Raw genomic sequence first — 223 nt, 5'->3', positions numbered from 1 at the left:
TAATGTGTTGCTTTATGTTGTTACAATGGCTATGATGCATTAGACAAAAAATTTTTCAGCTCCGTTATAATCTTATGGGACCACTATTGTATAATCAGTACATTGTTGATCAAAACATTGTTACGCAGGGTATGTATGACTGTATGTGAAGGAGATTAACTTGTTAATCCTAAAGTATCTGCTAAAAGGCCTGTTGGGACTCTCTCTCTACCTGGACAGAGAC

The sequence above is a fragment of the Pteropus vampyrus genome, unplaced genomic scaffold (genome assembly GCF_000151845.1).
Source record: "Pteropus vampyrus isolate Shadow unplaced genomic scaffold, Pvam_2.0 Scaffold43, whole genome shotgun sequence".
In the NCBI taxonomy this organism is placed as follows: Eukaryota; Metazoa; Chordata; class Mammalia; order Chiroptera; family Pteropodidae; genus Pteropus; species Pteropus vampyrus.
This window is presented reverse-complemented; position numbering follows the sequence as displayed.